Source organism: Bufo gargarizans, chromosome 2, assembly GCF_014858855.1.
Source record: "Bufo gargarizans isolate SCDJY-AF-19 chromosome 2, ASM1485885v1, whole genome shotgun sequence".
NCBI lineage: Eukaryota > Metazoa > Chordata > Amphibia > Anura > Bufonidae > Bufo > Bufo gargarizans.
The window spans coordinates 138,547,454-138,561,554 of NC_058081.1; positions in this window are offsets into that span (position 1 = coordinate 138,547,454).

The window sequence follows — 14,101 nt, forward strand, 5'->3', positions numbered from 1 at the left end:
TATTCACTTAGACATTTTAGGCAGCTGACAGGTCTTCTTTAAAACACATCCATCTGTAAGTTGCTTTATGTGTTTTTGACTATGCAGTCCTTAGGGCATGTTCACATGCTAGATATACATGTCAGAGACGCCAACAGCAGAACCCCACAGCAGAAATCTGAGGCTGACCCTAATGTGTATGGGGTGCCCCAACTCTCCCCTCACATTTTATCAAGGCTGCATGATATGTATATGACAAGAAAAATACTATTCCCAAAAAATGCCCTTAAGCCAAACTAATGACGTCTTTTGATAATAATGCACCTAATTCTTTCTGCTAAAGGTTGTTGGGCTGAGAAGTCTTTATATTACTATGATGCCATATGATATCTGATTCTATCAAAGGGCTATCTTATTTAAAGGGGTAGTCCCATCTCACTGTTTCCATGCCAAGCTGGGACAAAGTGACAACCCCAGGTGGCCATGCTTATGGAAGCAGCTGATCAGGCCAGTGCTCCTCTCTGTTTCTGGTTTCCATTATAGTGAATGGGAGCTAGCCAAGCAGCATAGCAGAATGAGCTACGCTACTTCCTAAACTCCCAGAGTTATGGCGAGATAGGACAACCCCTTTAACACATTAATGTTACATCACTAGGGTATACCATCAATCTTCGATAAGTGTCTGATCACTGGGACTCATGCCGATTGCTAGAAAAAAGTGGTAGCAGTGCTAGAAAATTGCTGTGCCATATTTTGCTCCCAGTGGCTCCGTTCAACTTCTCTCAGAGCGTATGTAGTTTTGTAATTCATAGAGCGGGTGTTGCTTCATTCAAGTGATCGAGGGGGTCACGAAGATCAGACCCCACCAATATGCCTCAATTGATGGCATATCCTAGTGAGATAATCACTTCAATCACACCTAGCCATAAATCGTGTGTGTAACGGTGTCTAAAAATGTTCAATAGTTGTTGGCTGAACATCTTCTTTTCTGACTCCACGAGAATGCACGTGGTCCCAGTGGGAGAGGGGAAGAAGAGGTGTCTGGCAGGGACTTATCTCCCTCCAGAACAAAAGTATCAGATGTTGAAATTCAACTTGCCTGTTTCTTCTTCCCTCCAACATCATCAGTCTGTCATCATTAGGGTTGCCACCTTTCCCAACAAAAAATACCGGCCAGGTTAAGCCACACCCCAAAGAGGGTGTGGCTGTGGTGCGTGGCTTAAAACGGGGTGTTAAGTTGCTATTATACTGTGGCTCCCAATAATATTAATTAACCCATTAGTGCCGCCCAGAATTAATAATGCCCCCAGTAATAATAATACCCCCATTAGCACCCCCAGAATTAATACTGTCCACATTAGTGCCCCCAGTAATATTAGTGCCCCCAGTAATATTAATGCCCCCAGTAATATTAGTTCCCCCCTGTAAGAGTTATGGCCCCATTAGTGCCCCCCAGTAATTTTTATGTCCCCATTAGTGCCCCCAGTTACAATAATATCCCCCATTAGTGCCCCCAGTTAGAATAATGCCCCCCATTGGTGCCCCCTTCTCTGCTTCTGTCCAAAAAAATAAAAAAAAAAGCACTCACCGCCTCCATTTGCTCGTGCTGCGGTGAAGGCCCCCTGCTGACTGGAAGCTCAGGACAGGACCTGCGCTCCACCGTGATGACGTTTCTCACTGGTTCTGTCCTGCACATCCAGTCAGAAGCGCGATCAAATGGAGGAGGTGAGGGCATTTTTTATTTATTTTTTATTAACAAGGGGTGGGGGGTCGGGTAAAGGCTGCACTAATTAGCGCTCCGTAATGGAAGCGCTCATTAGTAGCAGTCCTTGTAACAAAATACCGGTAATTAACATCGCCGGTAGAGAAAAATTACTTGCACCGGAAGGGCCATTAAAATACCGGCCTTGCTGGTGAGATACCGGCTGGGTGGCAACCCTAGTCATCATCTGGGGAGTATCAGCACACCACCATATTTATCAGATACTTGTTTTCTCCCAATGAAATCTGCAGGTTCAGCCAACTTTACTCCAATGTGTTTGGCAGTGGCATAGTGCCCCCTAACCTGTGGACACGCTTCTTTTTATAGAACCACACTCCACAATGATCACTCTGGGTGATATGGTCTGTAATCTCCATTTAGGCCCCCAAAGTAATATCCTCATTTTAAGGCCCAACCAGCCCCTTTCAGTGTAATTCTCATTTAGGCTCAACTTAGTAAAAGTCCCCATTTAGTGTCCAGCCACACTTAGCAGTAATCCCCATCTAGGCCCATGCCCCCAACTCCACTGAGTAGTAAGGCTGGGTTAAAATCATGTTTTTCCCATCTGTTTAATACAAAAACGTATATGTTAAACGGAGGCCTTAGACAGTGGCATTCGTTCACCATAGAGTTCCATTGTAAAAAAAAAAAAATGTATACATTTTGTTTTACAATGGTAAAAAATAAATATATATGTTCTTTTTACCAGACTCAGGATACAAGAACGGGGTATGCTGCACCCCTCTAACATGTACGTCAAACGGATGCATAAAACGTAATACAAACCTACCCTTTTTCCCATTTAGGCCTCTGCTGGGCCAGCCCCGCTCACGAACAAATTCCCCCTTTGTGCGCCTTAAAGGGGTTCTCCAAGAATTAAGAAAATGAAAATACTTTTTTCTTGCTTTATTATAAATATATTCTCAAATACCTTTCATTATTTATAATGGCTTGTTTTTTCTGGGGAGCAATTATCAGAGGAAACAAAATGGTTGCTGCCCCATCAGTTCACACAAAACCTGTCCTGATTACACATGAGGATAAGTTGCTTCACAACACTGAGGTAAAGCGCTGCCTTATCCTCCTCTCTACTTGTCAGGAATTATGATCCTGAATACAGATGATAAGAACTTTAGCTGAATCTCTGGGGAATTTAGTTCATGAAGACACATGAGGTACAGAGAGGACGGACAGGACAGACTGTGGTAATGGAGACTGTAAACAAGTGCTGCTGCTCCTTGGCCGTACCTCACCCTCCTCTCATGTCTCCTCATCATCTCCATTCCCACAGAGATTCACCTGTATTCAGGGCAGAAGCAGAGAGGAGGATGAGGCAGCACTATGGCTCATTGTGGTGAAGTAACTTGTCCTCCTGTGTGATTGGGACAGGTTTTGTGTGTACTAATAGGATAGCGGCCATTTTATTTCTCCTAATGATTGCTCCCTAGACAAAACAAGTCATTCTAAGTAATGAAAAGTATTTGTGAATTTATTATAAAATAATATTTAATTTAATTTTTTTTTATTTTTTTTAATTCCTGGAGAACCACTTTAAACTAAAAAAAAAAAAAACTTGTCCTTTCTCTGTATTCCTCCTATGCGCGCTCTATCTCCAGCTGGGTGTGTGCGCCCTGATGATGACTCTTTTGTAGGCCACAGGCTGGTGTAGGCGACAGTGAATGGTGGGCAGGGAGGATATGGTTCTCTGATCTGCCAATATTTTGCTGGAAACAGTCACTGTTTAACAGTGTCAGGCCAGGCCTCGCTACATCGGGCTAGCACTAGGTGCCTCCTTGCAATTTGGAGCCCGGGGCAACCACCCATCCGGGTACCTCACAAACTACACCACTGGTGTATGGGCACCTTCATAGTAGCTGCTATTATAATTAGTCTAATAGGTTAAAGAAATAAAAGACAAACTATATTGTGGCAATTGTCATGATTTTCATGAGTGACCTCCCACCATTAGGATTATGAAGGAATTAATTGCATCCTATCCAAAAACTCTTGCATTGTACAATCATTTGCAATAATAAGTGAATCAGCAGTCAGATCTTTGAAAAGGAGCAGGTCATACAAGGGTGATTTCACTAGAGGATTGGTATTATAAAGAAGGTGACACGCAGCAGTGACAGGTATTGTTGTAGAGACAATACTCCTAATTATAACAGCAAGAGTTCGTTACAAAGAAGTGATGAGGGGAGGCCGGAACTGCCTCCAATTTTCTATTTTATTAGCTATATTGTGTACCCTGGTGGTCACCTAAAATATTGATGAGGAGACCAAAATGATTCACATAAATTGTGTGAATGTGCAGCCATTTTCCACCATTAGAAGTATAACCTTTTTACATCCCTATCATTTTCAGCTCTATGGTGATAACCCATCATTAAATAACTGTATTTTTATATTGACTTGACGTTTTTAAATGTAACTTTTTTCTTTTACCATAATTTGACATCAAACAATAATTCAACAATGAACACATTTTGAATATTAAGTAAAATGAAATTAAGATTTCCATGCTACCCATCTGTCGGATATACATGGAGGAACCCCCTTTAAAAGCAATCTGTCACCATGGTCTTGGACTATTATCTGCAGTAATACATGAGTAATACTACAGATAAGGAATCCAGATTGCTATGCTTTATTTTCCTATTTCCCCGCTGTCAGCATTTAATGCTGTGCTGAAACACATTGTCAGGACTGCTGTGCATGCGGAGTCCTCTCTATTATGTTAGCACGGCACAGCAGTCCTGACAGTGTATTTCAGTGCAGCTTCGAGAGATCATAGCGTGGGAATGGGAAGCAGGGGGGAAAAAAATATACTGATCTGGGCTTTTTACGTGCAGTACTACTCATATATTACTGCAGATAATAGTCCAGGATCGTGGTGACCGATTCCCTTTTAAGTAAGGCTCAACTTTTGTGGATATTTTGGACTATATAATTTTGTCCTTCTGCATTGGAGGCTTACAACAAATAATACCAGTATGGATGTGGATACAAATATCAAGTATGGTACCTTCCGCTAATGTTGGGAGAAGGGATCAATCAGTGACTGATCGATCGCTCCCCTGTGCCTTAGATACGCTCAGAAGGCACCAATCGCATTTTGTGAAGATAGATGTTCTCATAGTTCAATAGTGCACAACTAAGTGCAAAGCCGGCACAGAGATAACAGCAAGACTGTAATGTGATGCCCATTGCCTAATATCTTATTTATCCGGAGGTATTGTAAGATGTCCTAAGCAACCTTTAGGTTTTATGCCTGTTGGTACTGTAGATCTCTCAGAAGAGGGGCTCATTACAAAACGAATATTACTAATTAATAGAAGAATATTTAATAATGATGTTAGCTAATGATAAGGCACAGCAGGAGAGCTGCGGAAGGAGAGCTTTAAAGGAAGCAAGCGTAGCATGTGAGCAATATAGCACTGCTGCTAAATCATTTACTAATTGTCATTCCATGTAGACATAGGCCTGGCGCCTTGTTCCCGGGAAAGGGAGGTAGAAGTAGAATAAATACTTCAGAATGTGTAATTTTGTGTTTTCTAGCAATAACCAATGTAAAGTCATTTAGAAGAATTTAAATCTTACTATGTATTATAATAAAAATAAACCAAACTTGTATGAATTGGGTGTTGTGGATTGTTACATACTGGTGTTTTCAACATAAGGTTCTGGGGTATTTCAATGGGTCGCAGAAATCACCCATAGGGTGGTGCCATAGCTCATACCACTCTCTGGCACACAAGGGATCAACAGAAATGTTACTGGCTAGTGTGCAGCAGGGGTGGCATGGGCAGTTAAAGTGGCCCTGGAAAAGCTAAAAGTGGCCCCATGTTGTAGGTGGGTCCAAACTGACACAAGTAGGTGGGCTCAATACAAGTAGCCGAGGTCAGCAATACTACATTGCAACTCAACATATCACCCCAGCAGAAACAAATACCAATGTGCAGCAAAAATACTCTCCCAGAAGCTGCTCCTCTGTGGTGCCATCAATAGCTGCCAGGTTCTGTCCTCTTCCTTCAATTGTCTGCAAGTAAGATATGGAGCAGGGGGCTTAGGAGGTGGGGGTGTGGGCCATAGCACCAAGCCAGCCTGCCTGGACTACCCCTAGTAATGATCCCTATAGTGTAGTGTGCTCCCCACATGGCCAAGGAAAGAATAAAAAAGTCTCATACCAAGCTGCCATCTCCAATGAAGGTCAAAGGCCTCTTCCAGCCTGTGTCCCTGCGCCATTTGTACACTGTCCGATATACAGCAGGGCAGGGGGTCATCAGATCATTATATATCCTGCCAGCGACAGTGAGGAGGACTTGGGCAACCCCATGGGCATCGGCCTACTGGGAAATTTTCCTGTAGGGTTTGAGGCCAGTCCTCCCTGGTGTGGAGACATCCTAGTATATAATATATTTCTAGTTTACAACAAAATAATCACTGTAGATAGTGATATCTTGTTATACAAATCAATGCACATTTCATAACATTCGCTATTTATGGCACTTTAAGTGGTTAACAGGCTGTAATTTTCTTTTGTGTGCCATCTGCAATTTGTGTGGACAGCGCACGGACCCATACATTTCTATGGGCCCATGCATGCATCTGTATTTTTTCTGGATTTGTGTGGCCATTCTGCAAATTATAGAACACATCCTATTCTGGTCCATTTGTGGACAAGAATGAACCTTACTATTGTTGGGAGTAAGGCTCCATTCAGACGTCCGTAGTGCATTGCGGATCCGCAATACACCCCGCTGACACCCCCATAAAAATGCTTATTCTTGTCCACAATTGCGGACAAGAATAGGACAGAAGATCAGGGAAAATGCGGATGCGGACAGCACACTGTGTCTCTTCCGGCCTCATAGAGAACAAATGGGTCCGCACCCGTTTCGCATAATTGCGGAACGGGTGCGGACCCATTCTACGGATGTGTGAATGGACCCTAAGAAAAATGCGGAATGCACATGGAAGGTGTTCGTATGTTGTTTGCAGACCTAAATACAGACACGGTTGTGTCTGTGAAGTCTTAGACATGGGGTCTACATGTAATGTCTGCACTGTGGGCCAGATGCTCCAGTCTGTACCTCTGCTATGTTCAATCCCAACATCCTCACTATACATTCTTCATGTACAATTCATCTTGTTTTAAACAGCAAAAAAAACACATTATGGTCACTGTGGGTGACATTTACCAAAGGTTTTATGTGACTATTGTGACGTAAAAAAATAAAATAAAATCATGGCGAATCATCTATCTTTATTTTGTGAAGATAGATCAACAGTGCACAACTAAGTGCAAAGCCGGCACAGAGATAACAGCAAGACCGTAATGTGATGCCCATTGCCTAATATCTTATTTATCCGGAGGTATTGTAAGATGTCCTAAGCAACCTTTAGTTTTTATGCCTGTTGGTAACTGTAGATCTCTCAGAAGAGGGGGCTCATTACAAAACGAATATTACTAATTAATAGGAGAATATTTAATAATGATGTTAGCTAATGATAAGGCACAGCAGGAGAGCTGCAGGAAGGAAGCAAGCGTAGCATGTGAGCAATATAACACTGCTGCTAAATCATTTACTAATTGTCATTCCATGTAAACATAGGCCTGGCGCCTTGTTCCGGGAAAATGAGGCAGAAGTAGAATAAATACTTCAAAATGTGTAGGAATCTGGCCCTTTTAGTAAGGCCTCCTGCACACGACCGTAGGTGTCCCGTTGCCGTATTGCGGACCGCATTTGCGGATTCGCAATACACGGGCACCGTTCCGTGTGCGGACCGATTCACTTCAATGGGTCCACAAATCCGGAGATGCGGAAGCACGGAACGAAACCCTGTGGAAGCACTACGGAGTGCTTCCGTGGTGTTTCACCCTGTACTTTTGTTCCGCAAAAAGATAGAACATGTCCTATCTTTGTGCGGAACAGCCGGATCGCGGACCCATTAAAGTGAATGGGTCCGCGATCTGCTGCGGCTGCCCCACGGTTGGTGTTTGTGCATTTTGCCGGCCGCAGCACGGCCAAGGGGCGCACACGTCTGTGTGCAGGAGGCCTAAAACTCATCTATTCCTTATTTTGGCAACCTAACAGTATGGGACTTTTGGGAAGGGAACTCATTGGGGGGAATGTGTCATGAGGGTAATATTTGAAGTCAGTTTTGCTGTGAGTTTGCTTTGGCGTTCTTAGAAACAAATTTATCAAACCTCACCTGTTATTTGTTAAGTTTGACCGTTTAACCTAACACTTTGGGAGAGATTTAATGCTTTTATGCCAAAAAGTGGTGTTAAAAATATGACACACACCATATTTGCACCATAATCTGCAACTTTTAGCTCTTCTCGCCACTTAAAAAGTCAATAAATGGGACAGGACTTAGCATGAGGGGGGAGGACCTCCACAGCCCAGGGATTTGTAACACCCCAGAGTTGTGTTACTAAACTCTTTTACCCCGCTACAAGAGCTTTCACTTTGTCATCTGATGTGATTTTACATTATATCCTCACAACTGTGCATTATACACCATGTTAAATGTATATTGCAGTAATTTCCATGTTCTGGCAAGGACTTAAGTTCAGTTTAGTATATCTAGGCTGAAATAGTTCATTCCAGCTTAGCTCCCCCCTCTGTGAGCAGAGTGGGCTGCGCCAACATCCTGCCTCATGGGAGAGAAGGAAGTTAGTAGTAGTGTAGCCCAACCCCAGGGGTAGGGTGTGCATGTTAGGAGCTCCCAGATATAGGGAACCAAACCAGGATCTTGTCTCGGCTGAGACATTGATCATCATCCCCAGCCTGAGCCCTGCAGCCTCGGCTGGATGAAGCAAGCAGACGAACTCCAGAATTCCAGGAAGAAAGCATACCCTGTGAAGATAACTGTGAGTAAAGTCCAGAGACCCATGAGAATCCATATTCCTCCTCAGCTAGTCAGTCCTCAGACAGCAGAAGATAGAGAGTGCAGAAGCCAAATTCCTGCCACAGTATAGAGCTACAAAGCAGACGTCCTTTCCTGCAAGCTCCAGGTACATGAGAGAGCAGAAGATAAATTCCTTGGGACCTAAGACTAAAACTGTATCTTGCTTGGATGAAAGTTACCATCAGTAAAGACAAGTTTGAACTTCACCCAGGCTCTGGATCTCAATTTCTGCTGCAAATTCCTCTATTATCCTACTAGCACCACACTCAATTTATTGCAAGTGAGCCAGGATCCAGGAGTCCAGCTGTACCCAGGTAGGAGACACCGTTGACACAATTACTACTACCATACAGAGACATTACACCACTCTGGCATTCCTAACCTGGGGTGTGAGTTATAACACCTTGGAGGGCCCTGTGACTGTACCCTGCGCACGCTGCAATTGGCGTCACAAACAAAACTATAGACTATAACCTACACCTGACCCAACCATTGCATTTTTGGTGTCAGGTCCAGCTCACTGCAGATTTGCTCTAAATTACTCCTGAAACTCGCGTATATTTCAGCTGGCGTAGATTTGAGTTTCTGGCATAGTGCCAGAGATACACCCAATCTATTAAGAGGCATCTCCCTCTAGCGTAAAGGGAATCAAGACTGGAGTAGGGAAAACTAGTCTTGATAAATCTCCCCGATGTAGATCTTGGCGTAGATTTACTAATACTGATGTTTTCTATGCCAGTCTTGGTAAAAAGTGCACTAGAGTAATGTGCACGAAATTTATTCAGGCACAGGCCTCTTAATATATTTGGCACATCTTCTGGCCTTCAGTGTGCCACAAACTGAAATCTACACCACCTAGGAGTTGGTGTACATTTAAACTATAATTTCTTTCAGTTTCTGGCATATGGTAACTCTGGTGGACCATGGGAGACCACACCCCCTTCTGCTAAACCCTCCCCCTTTTATCTCCACAAAGTGTCGAGGAGCTCAAAAAGTTGCAAATTATGGTGCAACTATAGCATGCACCATAATCTGTGACTTTTTTTACAGTGACGTAAACTTATTGATAAATCTAAGTTGTGTAGAAATGCTACTCCAATTTTTTTGTATGCCGCCCCCTACCAGAGTGAGTTTGCGGGTTTTAAAAAAAAATTACAATGATAAATCTGGAGTGAGAGTAATTAACATATTTAACCGCGCCCACTTCCCAGCCCACTTTTGAACACTGCAGTGAATGGTATAACAATGCAAAAAGTCACAACATTTTTGTACATATCTTGCAACTTTTGGAAGCCAGAATTCCTGTGTGCAGGGTGTGATACATTTTCCTGATCTGCTGTTATGATTGCTATGGAGATCCTGATGTTAGTGTTCTATAATGGTGATTTTAGGTGAAAGACTCCCTTTAAGTTCTGATATGTCCTCCCTGACTTCCTTAATTAGCTTCCAGAATCACCCTCATCATTTCTGCAGTCGGTGAGATTGCTATGGGACTTTCACTGCTGACATGCAGGCTTCATCCTAAACTACAAGAAAAAAGGGGGCGAATAAGGCTTTCATGCTACAACCCGGACTTGTATGAGACACAATGTAGTAGAGATGAACCTGTCATTTGTTTTTATCTGCTTACAAATAAAGTTGGGTATTTTGCATGTTTTACTAGGTCTTTGAATGCAATGGGTGCTTTTTATTCAGGTTGCCATGGTGACACCCAGAGCATGCATCTAAAAACAACAAACAATACATAATATACCAAATACTGTTTTGATTTTTTTTTTTTTTTGCCTTCCTCTGGATCAACTCGTGGGATAACAGGCCGAACTGGATGGACAAATGTCTTTTTTCGGCCTTATGTACTATGTTACTATGTTACTATGTTTAAGCCCCTCAGGACCCTGCCATTTTTCAAAATAAGGACCAGGCCGTTTTTTTTTATTTGATGTGTCACTTTATGTGGTAATAACTTTGGAAAGCTTTTACTTATCCAAGCTATTCTGAGATTGTTTTCTCGTGACACATTGTACTTCATGATAGTGGTAAATTTCAGTCAATATTTTTCATATAAGAAAAAATACCAATTTACCCGAAAATTAGAAAAATTCTCAACTTTGCATTTCTCATATGTCTACTTTATTTTTTTCGGACGTTAGAAGGCTTAGAAGTTTAGAAGCAAATCTTGAAATTTTTCAGAAAATTTCCAAACCCCACTTTTTAAGGGCCAGTTCAGGTCTGAAGTCACTTTGTGGGGCTTACATAATAGAAAACACCCAAAAATGATCCAATTTTAGAAACTACACCCCTCAAGGTATTCAAAACTAATTTTACAAACTTTGTTAACCCTTTAGGTGTTCCACAAGAATTCAAGGAAAATGTAGATGGAATTTCAGAATTTCACTTTTTGGGCAGATTTTTCATTTTAATCCATTTTTTTCCAGTAACAAAGCAAGGTTTAGGAAAGTTCAAGATAAGGTGGCAGTTTTGTTGGCACTATTTTAGGGTACTTATGATTTTTGGTTGCTCTAGATTACACTTTTTGTGAGGCAAGGTAGCAAAAAAATAGCTGTTTTGGCACCGTTTTTATTTTTTGTTATTTACGATGTTCATCTGACAGGTTAGATCATGTGCTATTTTTATAGAGCAGCATTTTTTGCGGGATGAGATGATGGTTCGATTGATACTATTTTTGGGTGCGTGTGACTTTTTGATCACTTTTTGTGATGTAAGGTGACAAAAAATAGCTTTTTTGACACCATATTATTTTTTTTACGGTGTTCATCTGAGGGGTTAGATCATGTAAAATGTTTGTACAGGAGGTTGTTATGGACGCGGCAATACCTAATATGTATACTCTTTTTTTTTTTTTTTTTTTAGTTTTACACAATAACAGCATTTTTGAAAGAAAAAAATATTCTGAGAGCCATATTTTTTATTTTTTTGGGGGCGATTATCTTATTTTTTGTGGGATGAGATGACGGTTTGATTGGTACTATTTTGGGGGCCATGCGCCTTTTTGATCGCTTGGTGTTGCACTTTTTGTGATGTAAGGTGACAAAAAATGGCTTTTTTGACACAGTTTTTATTTTTATTTTTTTACAGTGTTCACCCCTCGTTAGATCAAGTGATATTTTAATAGACCTGATTGTTACAGACATGGCGATACCTAATATGTCTACTTTTTTTTCACTTTTAACACAATAAAAGCATTTTAGAAACAAAAAAAATATGTTTTTGTGTCTCCATATTTTGAGAGCCATATTTTTTAAATTTTTAGTCCGATTGTTTTATCTAGGGGCTCATTTTTTGCGGGATGAGGAGAAGTTTGATTGGTGCTATTTTGGGGGGCATAAGCCTCTTTGATTGCTTCGTGTTGCACTTTTTGTAATGCAAGGTGACAAAACATGAGACAAAAAAATTATTGCTTTAGCACAGTTTTTATTTTATTTTTTCGACGGCATTCGGGTGAGGGGGTAGATAATGTGATATTTTCATAGAGCCGGTCGTTACGGATGCGGCAATACCCAATATGTCTGGTTTTCTTTTTTTTTTCTTACAACTTTATGTGTTTTATTTTGGGACTTTTTATCATGAAAAACACTTTTTTTTGGGGTCCCACTCTGGGACTTCAACTTCTGGGGTCTGTTCCCCTCTGCAATGCATTACAATACAACCTGTATTGTAATGTATTGGCTGTCATCTTTTATGCTGCCTGCCTGTGAGGTCTTCTCTGCCATCGGGTCCCCGCCACTGCAGCGTGGGGACCTGATGGAGATGCGGAGGGCACCTGTACCCTCCGAAATCCCTCTGCTTGCCGCGGTCAGCTTTTCACTGATGCCGACATATGCAGCAGAGGCCCGGCTGTCAGTGACTGCCGGGTCCGTGCCGCTGATTGGGCAGGCACAGCTCCTGCACCCGCGCTGGTCCTTAAGTGACGTCCACCAGCGCCATACATGTACGGCGAGGGTCCTCTACTTGTTAAGATAAATGGCATCAGCACAAGAAAACCAAGTCTGGTGATCCCCCCATGACCACATCCCACAACTACCAATTACATGACCTCATATTTTTACAAAATGGGGGGGGGGGGGCCAATATACCAAGCAATTAATAGCAGTAGGAATGACAAGGGCTCAGGTAGGGGTGTAACAAGTGACTCAAGCATAAGGTCAACCATAGAATAGGGATCATCTCCAGCCGGACCTCTTTCAGCAGAAGCTGAATTCAGGATCCCGTTCCTGTCCCCACACAAGGTTTTTTTACGGTCCTCACATGGCCGTTTTCAGAACCACTGCAGTCTACGGGGCTATTCACATGGACGTTTTTTTTAACAGCCAGTGAGTAGCGGCCGTCAAAAAAGAGGACATGTCCTATTTTTGGCTGTTTTCATGGTCAGGCGGACCCCACTGAAATCAATGGGACCGGTTAATGGACGTTTAGGGTCCATTCACACGTACGCAAATGCAAATAGTGGATCTGCAAAACACGGACAACGGCCAGTTCCGCACATGGCCGGCACTATGATAGAAATGCCTTTTCTTGTCCGTGGCTGCAGACAAGAATAGGACATGCTCTATTTTTTTGCAGGGCCACGGAACGGAAGTGCGGACAGAACATTTTATAAAAGATAAAAAAAAGCCAATGAAATTCATCCATTTTTAACGTCCATAAAAAAACAGATGCAAAATGGACAGGCGGACAGAAAAGGGAAGCACAAATGGTTGAGAAATGGCCATGAAAAACTGACAGTGGGGGACATTTACTAAGCATGTTGCACCAGATTTATGGTGTAAAATGCGCCAAAAAGAATGGTGTATTGATTTGCGCCAAATATCAACAGTTTTCTTCAGAATTTTCACCATAAAGAATGCATTATGCCAGAAATGAGTTATAAATGTCAAAGTTTGCGGGGCTATCAAATTGGCGCATATATTACGCCTCATTTATTGCCAGAAATGGCTCCAATTGTTGCGGACAATTAAACCAGTTTATATGGTAGTATTGTGTAACAATGAGCGTTTACTTGTGAGGTGGTCCGATCGGCGGCACATTTGCTTGGGGCAATTATCGGGAACTAGCGTTTGTAATATCCATCCCCAATAATTGCCCAGTGTAAACGGGGTAAGCAGCGTGTAGCGGCCTCTGCCTCTAAGAATAAGCCTTTTTTATTCCCACCATGCCGATTTAACGGGAGGCTTATGCTTAAAAGGGGTTTACATCAAGGCGTAGAAAAAAAAGTCTGTGGCGTAAACTGCTGGGTTACCAGATGTGCAGCCAAGCACTGTTACTGTAGGACAAAGTCCGCTCTGCTGCATCAGTCACATTGCCGGCACAGCTTCCTACATGTTGTACTGTATCACTGTGATTAATAAGAAGACGGGCAGAAGAGGACAGGCACGGCCATATTTGGTATTGGAAGGGCGCTTCGAATGGCGTCACAGTGGG